We start from the raw sequence: 7,828 nt of genomic DNA, 5'->3' as shown, positions 1-7,828 counted from the left end.
CAGCTTTAGTTATGAAGAAAGATTGTTTTTATTTGGAGCAGAGGAGGTTGAGTTGAGGTGGCGGGGTGAAGGGTGATATTGATTGAGATTTATAAATATTATGAGGGGAATAATAAACAGGAAGGACTATCTTCCCCTTGGTGGAAGAATCAATTACAGTGAGGGGTGGAGGATTTGAGAGGATGTAAGAATTTATTTTTCACTAAGGGTAGTGGCAATCTGGAACACACTGGCTATCAGATTGATAGAGGCAAAAATTCTCATAACATTTGAGAGGTATTTAGACGCACACTTGAGATGCCAAGGCATACAAGGCTATGGGCCAACTGCTGGAAAATGGGATTCAAATAATTAGGTGGCTTGCTTTGAGCAACACAGACTCCACGGACCAAAAGGCCTCTTCCTGTGCTGTAGATCTCTACAACTCTACAATTAGCTTCCTATTGAGATATAGTGAAAAGGATGTACAGCCAAGATTAAGTTGGTGTTCTGCTGGCCAGAGATCTTAAATAAGATTGAAGATCTCAGGAACCATTGTGAAATCTCAATTATGCAACTCTGTTCAGGCCTGAGAGAAACTCCCACCATCGCTGAAGTCAAATCAGAAGAAAGAATTCGGCTAAATTTTGAGAAGAAGCAAAAATAGAGACCAAGATTGAGCAGCACAACGTGTTACCCTTCAAGAAGGATATAACACCAAAGTGTTTCACAACCACAGGAACTTTCTTATATAAGGTGTTCACAGCAGAAGGCTGCAAGTTAGACTGAGCTGTTTCCCTCCAAAATCGCTGATGAAATCATCATGACACCACATGATCAGACTCTTAAAGTGACAGTCCAATATGTGTACACAAATAAACAACATCTCACCCCCTTTACATCAGAGTTTCCTGCAAGGGGAGCATTTACAACATTTATAATTATACATACAACAGTTCTCAGACATAGAAAGAATTATTCATCATTTTGTAGCTGTTGGATTTGACTTGTTCTTACCACCATTTCTTGGAATGTGGTAGCATGATGTATATATGCACAGGAGGTAGCAGTGAATGTTGTTTGCCTCCTTTTCAATCCAACACATCTTGGATTAACTGATAACTACCCAGGGGTGGCTTCTTTAAATCCATACCTCACTCATTCTGAATTAAGTTGTAAACATGTTGCATGATCATTCTGTTACATTGGACAGACACTGAGTGATGTTGCTTATATTTGTGGCAGACTTAAAATGCATGTTGTAGTGTGAATATTACAAAAAGGACTGTGCAGTTTAAAACTCAAGCTACATCTTGCCTTCGATCATATATGTACCAATTTACAAAATCAAAAGATTGCAACACTTGTAACAGGGTGTAAATACTTACTGTTACATAGCAAATAATTAAGCTGAAGAAAATGTATAATTTAATCATCATCTTCATCATCATCATTACTGTCACAATATGCTCCTTCTTGGCAGGGAACTCTTTGCACTATCAACCTTGCCTTTGGCATGATAATCAGCAACATCCTTATCATATTTCCCCTTCTAAGCTTTACTGATGAACAGTTTCTCTTCGTCACTGCAGTCATTGCACAGCTCACCAAGTTTTGTTTCAACATCACCAATAGATAAGCAAGACTCACACCTTTGATGTTTGGTTAATGCTCAAAGCAAAGCCAGAAGGACACCAAGTGCGGCCTTTTTTGGCATATGCGTCCCTTTTTTTGGTTCTTGCAACCTTTTACATAATGTTTCATTTCTCTGTCATAACGTGTCTTATTTACTTTAGCCAGTTTTTCAGATTTGGCCTTCTCTTTGCATAACAATGTCTCTATTTTCAAAAGCATCTTTTTGAGAATTCCACAAAGTAAACAAGAATATCAGAGCTTTTCTCCTTGTGTTCTTCACAACAAGACTCAGCAAAATAAGCCTCTTGGCTTCTTAGGGTCATGTTTTGCTATTTTGATGGTTTTTTTCCAGGAGCTGGTGCTTCAGTTATGGTTTTTACTTTGGAAGGTGACCTGTGTAGTCCCTTACCATTAATGAAATAGCCTGTGTATTCAACAGAACATTTAAAAAAAAATCACATTTGTTTTTCATCACTCTGAGGTCATAATCTACAAGTCTCTGCAGAGTAGCATCTAAATTGTGTTGATGCTCTTTTGTGTTCCTTGCCATAACTAAAATATCATCTAGGTAATACTGGATTCCTTCCAAACCACTCAAAATCTGATCTTTGGCACGTTGGAATAATCCAGGTGCAGATGTGATTCCAAAAGGAACTCTCTTTTATGTGTTATGAATAGTCTTTTATGTGTTACATTCATCAAGTATTTCTGTGACTTAGGATCTACACTCACCTAGAGACTGGCTTGACTACGGTCAATTTTACTGAAAAGCTGACCTCCAGCTCCAGTAAGTTAATCATGAATTAAAGCAAAGGATACTGCTTAATAGAGACATTAAAATTGCACAGATTTGTACCAATCCACCTTTTTTGGTCACTGGTGTGATAGGTGTGGCTCACATTTATAGATACAAAGACTCCGATCTTGACCAGTCTCTCTCCTATTCTGAAGAATAGGATTCCTGAAGAAGGGCTCATGCCCAAAACGTCGATTCTCCTGCTCCTTGGATGCTGCCTGACCTGCTGTGCTTTTCCAGCAACACATTTTCAGCTCCTCTCTCCTATTCTGCCTTGACCCATGGTCTAATTGCATATGTGCTCTGAGTTAGCCTGCAACATTTTATCAAGTTCTCAATCTTGATTTTCAATTTGACAGAGCGCTTTTTCATGCTTCCTTGATGCCCATGAAAATAAGCCATGTTTCTTTAGAATTTGTGAGAGGTCAGGTTGAGAACCTGACAGTCTCGGAGGTTAATGGATTAGTAGTCAATATAATATAGCTATTTATACGGTCCTGCAAGGGGATAACAACAGGAAGAACACTTAAGGGAGATGTTGTTAAAGGTAATGTTTCTCAAGGGGAAATGTTCATATGCATTGGCTTCACCCATTCTACTAAAATGACACAAGACCTTTGAGTGGAAATAAGGAGCTCTACTGAAGCTTTTGTATCAGCACTACCTCCATAATGTTCTAATGATTGTGCCTGACCAATTGTAGCTATTTCTATTCCTATCATACAATCATCCTCATTATCTAAGAGCAGGTGCTCTATCATACAACATCTATGACTAATCACTATATATATGATCAAGACAAAGGAAAGACAAAGTGGTGGGCAGCACCTTCGCTCAGTGGTTAGCACTGCTGCCTCACAGTGCCAGGGACCCGGGTTTGATTTCTGCCTCGGGGGACTGTCTGTGTGGAATTTGCACATTCTCCCCATTTCTGTGTGGGTTTCCTCCAGGTGCTTCAGTTTCTTCCCACAGTCACATAGATGTGCAGGTTAGGTGAACTGGCTGTGTTAAATTGCCCATAGTGTTAGGTGCATTAGTCAGGGGTAAATATAAGATGGGGGAATGGGTCTGGGTGGGTTGGTCTTCGGAGAGTTGGTATAGATGTGTTGGGCCAAAGAGCCTGTTTCCATACTGTAGGGTTTCTAATCTAATCAAATGAGAATTGGTGGCAATGAACTTCCTCAAACAACCCTGACCCAGTATCACATTCTGGACGAGTTGGCAAATGCTACAAGGGGTTTTCCAGCAAAATATGACAGACTCCTCCACTGGCCTTGTCAGAACTTCCAGACCCTCTGGAATCTTTGCCTAATTACATATTTTATGAAAGTGCTATTATCTGAGTATATTTTTATAGCTGGAGATTGTCTCAGAGCTGCACTGCTGTATGACTATAACATTACCAGAAATGTGGGGGTCATTCAAATACATGGGTTAGATGTATTCTCAGCAAAAGAATGGTAGCGGATTGGGATCAGCTTTGAAGAATCTCATAACCAATACACTTATAGATTCTTCAAGTTATAGAGATATACAGCACAGAAACAGACCCTTCAGTCCAACTAGTCAATGTCAACCAGATATCCTAAATTAGTGTAGTCCCATTTGCCAGCACTTGGCCCATATCCGTTTAAACCCTTCCTATTCACGTCTTCATCCTTTTAAATGCTGTAATTGTACTGGCTGCACCACTTCCACACATGCTCATTTCATACATGCGCCACCCTCTGTGTGAAAAAGTTGCCTCTTAGGTCCTTTTTAAATCTTTCCCCTCTCACCCTCAACCTATTCCCTCTAGTTCTCACCCCAGGAAAATGACATTGTTTATTTATCCTATCAATGCCCCTCATGATTTTATAAACCTCTATAAGGTCGTGCCTCAGCCTCCAAAGCCCCAGCCTATTCAGTGCTCCCTTTAGCTCAAACCCTCCAACAATTAATTTAGTCTGGCATGTGATGTTAGAATCTTCCTCTGTCTCTAAGAAATCTGCAGTAAACCTCATCTGAAAACTAATAACTTCAACTATACAATGCTTCAAGAATTGACCTTGAAACTGTAACCTGTTTGGCCAAGCACCAATGCAATCACTAAAAGTAAGTTTGCATTGCCAAGCACTGTGAGGAGACAGCAGGACAGTCAGGCTATATTTGAACTGCACTAGCAAACAGTTGTAGGCATGCTGCATTGATTAACTTCCTTCTGTGTTGCAAATGTATATGGTCTCACTTGGAGTGGAGATCCAAATGCAAATTCTCCAGAATTTGTGTTTGATTGTAGTCCTTATGTCAACTAGCATTGCTCTGCATTTTAATTGCCAGTGAGATTCCTGGTAGGGAACTGTGTGAGCTAATTTTCTATCTGCAATAGAATGAGACCATACTGATTGTAATGACTGGGTCTTGTTTAAATCTCATCAACCACTTTTCCACCTATTTCTTGCCTGGTGATATTAGCTGTTTACACTGGTGTGCAATGATCAGGAGGAGACAGCAAGATTGCAGCAGTGAGAACCAATGCATTCCTTGATGGACCACAAAAACATTTTCGTTACGTCTGGGTCCACAAGCAAAAGCTAGGAAGAAATGTTTTTTTTTGGCTCTGATCTTCTTCAGTAGTTTATCTGGCAGGAAACACTGCCACATATAACTTAATGTATCAAGAAAAAATGCAACCAGTTCCTTTTTTTTTACTGAATATAAATAAAAGGTTATAACTATTTAAATTAGGTACTATAAGTAAAATGTTTAGGATAAGGTTGAAAATTATTTCAGAGCAATTAAACAAATGTATTGGAGAAATTCAAAGTTTGTGAGAAGATTTGTAGCTCGGGTGCTTGTTGTTGTGGTTCTGTTCGTCGAGCTGGGAATTTGTGTTGCAGACGTTTCGTCCCCTGTCTAGGAGACATCCTCAGTGCTTGGGAGTTTCCTGTGAAGCGCTTCTGTGTTGTTTCCTCTGGCATTTATAGTGGTTTGTCTCTGCCGCTTCCGGTTGTCAGTTCCAGCTGTCTGCTACAGTGGCTGGTATATTGGATCCAGGTCGATGTGTTTGTTGATAGAATCTGTGGATGAGTGTCATGCCTCTAGGAATTCCCTGGCTGTTCTGTTTCTCTGCACAAAACACTACATAGGACAAACAGGAAGACAGCTAACGATCCATATCCATGAACACCAACTAGCCACGAAATGACACGACCAGCTATCCTTAGTAGCCACACACGCAGATGACAGGCAACATGAATTCGACTGGGACAACACTACTATTATAGGACAAGCCAAACAGAGAACAGCCAGAGAATTCCTAGAGGCATGGCACTCATCCACAGATTCTATCAACAAACACATCGACCTGGACCCAATATACCGGCCACTGCAGCGGACAGCTGGAACTGACAACCGGAAGTGGCAGAGACAAACCACTATAAATGCCGGAGGAAACAACACAGAAACGCTTCACAGGAGGCTCCCAAGCACTGAGGATGTCACCTAGACAGGGGACGAAATGTCTGCAACACAAATTACCAGCTCGGCGAACAGTATTGGAGAAATGATAAAATAGCTTTAATAATAAAATAATTGAGCTTTGTATATAAAGTGCAAGATGCAATTTAAGCCTAAGGTTAAATTAGATTGGTGGCTAGTACTGATTAAATTCTATTTAACTTACTTTGTTAATGAGACTCAGTACAGTTAAGTACCTAAAATACATCATTATCTACATGTTTTTAGTAAATATTTGACATAGTGCATGAAGCCAACTATTACTGTGTCAAAGTTATAACTTGGTTAGAAAATAACATACAACAATGAGGTTTTATAGATCTCTTTTAACCATTGTCCTTCTAATTCATGATTTTTGTTTAATTTTTTTTATCAAAGCTGCATGGTGGAACTATCAGGTCTGGGTGTTTCTGCGTGTAAACTCACTTTTATACCTGTTTATAAGCCTGACTTTTGGTTCATTTGAATTGCTACTCACTGAAGTTGGCTTTCGTTATAATCTTTACTTGTGCCATACTAGTTTTGTTCTACGTAAATAAATCTGTTTGCCATTCTTGTTTTTAAACGCACTTAGCATGTGCTTCATAAATTCCAAAATATGCGATCAGTCTGTCTAATGTTGTACTTTGAAATGTAAATGCACTATGCAGTTTTCAGATTTCTGTTGGTGGGAAGGGGCACTTTGAAGGATTCTAGTCTTGTATGCCTTCCATGTCTTCTCATCAGAATTCAATTATTCGCAATGAATCATTGCAGGGAATATTCAATGTGACAAAATGAGAATTAGAAGCTCAAGAGAAGTAGCTGGAGTCAGAAAAAAAGGTTCGTTAAAAAAAATCAAAAAATGTTACGCTGAATGAATGAAATATAACCTTGCTTGCTGTTGTTTTATTTCCATGCTTAAGAACAGTATGCTTCATCATAGGCAGCTCAATGATTCATCAGTTGATGCATATGCATGGTTTCTTGTTGTTAATTAATTAGAAATGGAGAATACTGAAAATAGACTGCAGGTCAATCAACATCTTTAAAGACAAAAGACGAATTAGCTTCTGGAGTGTAAATGTATTAGTTATAAACAAGAAAACCCAAATAAAACATAGAGGACCGAAACATCCTCAAATCTATTATTGCCAGTACATCACAGAGTAATCACAGTCATTTCCTTGCTTTGCAATAATGTTAGCAATAGCTCATCTGATTCTATATTAAATATTAATCCTGAATTGTAACCTGAAAATTTTTTGTATGCCCACATAGCTGCTAGTGTTTCTATCTTAATCACAGCATGCTGCTGTTCCAGCTTTGTAAAGATCTAGGTATCTTTTCTGTCTTTCTGCATTTAAATAACAATGCCCATTGATGATGCATCAGCATTGACAATTGTTGGTCACTCTGAATTGTAATGAGCTAGAATTTCTGGTGAGATAAGCATTTCTTTTTTTTAAATGGCTTCTGCTGATATTTCGTTTCAAAACGACTTGATTCTGTCTGTTGAGTTTAATTGTGTCAGATTTGGTAAACATGGGCTCACCATTCCTACGAACCTCTGTAGCTTTGTGACATTTCTGGGAGATAGAAATTCTTTGTAACCCCAGATCTTCTGCCAATCTTCTGCTATGATATTGCATGAACAATAGAAATTTGACAGGAGGGCATGAGAGCTCACATTTTCCACCATAACCTGCAAGCATTCAATGCTGCTCTTTCACGTGTTCAGTTATGGTTGAATAGTGAACAGTAATACCATCCATATGGCTGATGATGCTTTCTAATTCCTTCATGATGTTTGTCTCCATCCTTTAGAATATTTCAGGTGTATACATAATGTTAAAAAAATAATGAATATATTATTATTCAAATATTGTGATGAGTTGAAACTTTATTGCTGGAACAGCACAGCAGGTCAGGCAGCATCCA

The 7,828-nt window shown here is 38.8% G+C and overlaps 1 pseudogene; it reads right to left on the bottom strand.

Annotated features, from left to right (window-relative positions):
- Positions 1 to 1,407: 1,407 nt before the first annotated feature.
- LOC122553936 overlaps positions 1,408 to 7,828 on the bottom strand; it is a 6,676-nt pseudogene continuing 255 nt past the window's right edge.

This window comes from Chiloscyllium plagiosum, chromosome 10 (genome assembly GCF_004010195.1).
Source record: "Chiloscyllium plagiosum isolate BGI_BamShark_2017 chromosome 10, ASM401019v2, whole genome shotgun sequence".
NCBI classification, from domain to species: domain Eukaryota; kingdom Metazoa; phylum Chordata; class Chondrichthyes; order Orectolobiformes; family Hemiscylliidae; genus Chiloscyllium; species Chiloscyllium plagiosum.
Note: the sequence above shows the minus strand (reverse complement) of the source record. Positions and strands in the feature narration are given on the sequence as shown.